Consider the following 1,632-nt stretch of genomic DNA (forward strand, 5'->3'; position numbering starts at 1 on the left):
AAACTTTTTTTTTCCTTTTCTCAATATAAATAAATAAATAAATAAATAAATAAATAAATAAATAAATAAAATTAGTACCAGTAACTAGCCCCAGGATGGTTCTTATACAGCTCATGTAGTACAGTTTCTTCAATAGTGGAAACTTACTTTGTCATCTGCTTTAATAACCAATAAACTAAAACTGCTAATTTTAAGGTCTTATTGTTTTCTACATTTGTTCTTCAACAGCTCTATAAGGGAGCAGAGGAAATCTTTAGAGGTGAGATGGTTGACCAGAGTAGTTCAAAACCAACATAGGGTGGACGGGACTTCCTACGGTGGAAAGAAGCCTTCCACTGTGTGTGGAAGAGTCTTCTGGGCTTGGTATTTCATGCTAACACTCCTCCTGCTGGAATCTGTCTTAGAAAACACAAGCTAAAGCAGCCTCTTTGGATTGTGATGTGTTCTTCCCCTCTGTCTTTGTCTCAGTCACTGTTCCATTGCTACGAAGAGACATCACGACCACACAATTCTTATAAAACAGAGCATTTAACTGGGGCTGGCTTCCAATTTTAGAGGGCGACTCCACGATCATCACGGTGTGAAGCACACAAGCATAGAGCTGGAGCAGTAGCCAAGATTGGCAGGCGGCAGGCAGACAGAAAGACTAAATGTTCAAACATAGGAACCTATAAGGGTGGTTCTCACCCGAACCACAATCAACAAGACCGTCAGCAAGAGTTCTACACATGTGAAAGTAGAAATCAACTTTTTACCCTAGATCAATTAAAAAAAGAAAACTCTCCTGGAGTGAACAGAATGTTCCTCGGAAATCTTTCTCTTTCCACCTCACAAATGGCCTGAATCTGTCATTGAAAACGTGTAATTTCCCCAGTCACTTCCACTCTGCCACCTCCGTGCGGTTGGTTACACTACAAAGTGTTCCGTGTGACTATGGGAGTGAGTCACCATATTCTGCTACCTCTCTGTCTGGCGAGGTCCTCCTAAGGCTTCATTCCACTTCTGCTCATCTAAAGAATAAAGAAAGTAAAGAAAGTATGCTCAAATGTCCAACAAAACTAAATACTCCAACAAGCACATCCATCGCCCTGTCTTCCCTTCCTCATCTTTCCCTCCTTCATCTCCATCCTTCCCTTCTCATTTAATTCCCTCTTTCTCACACAGATTTATAAAATTTGACCTACTATAATGTATTTCAGAATTACATTCACTAAATATTTACTACCAGCATTTATCATTCTGGATAAAATATGTATCTGCTTAGGCGAGTTGACATAAATACAGTACCACTCTCAAATTAATTACACAAAATGGGAAAACACTTTCAGTCCCATTTTCACATCTCATAATTTCCTAGAAAATACTTAAACCAAAAGAAAGCCGTAGGCTGGCAAATTGTGTTATTCTACCACTAAATGACTTGAGGAAAGGGCCTGGAATTTAGATGTTTTGATATACTCTGTCATAGAATTGCATTTTCTAAAGCTAAGAGAGAGGGGGGAGAAAACAATATTTCTGTTTTAAAAAAGACATCTTGACTATGACTTTGAGGTTTCTCAAAGTTTTTTTTAACAAATAGCTCATATTTCAAGACTGTGTATGAGTGTGTGTGTTTATAAGTATATATGTGTG

This window comes from Microtus ochrogaster, linkage group LG4, assembly GCF_000317375.1.
Source record: "Microtus ochrogaster isolate Prairie Vole_2 linkage group LG4, MicOch1.0, whole genome shotgun sequence".
Lineage (NCBI taxonomy): Eukaryota > Metazoa > Chordata > Mammalia > Rodentia > Cricetidae > Microtus > Microtus ochrogaster.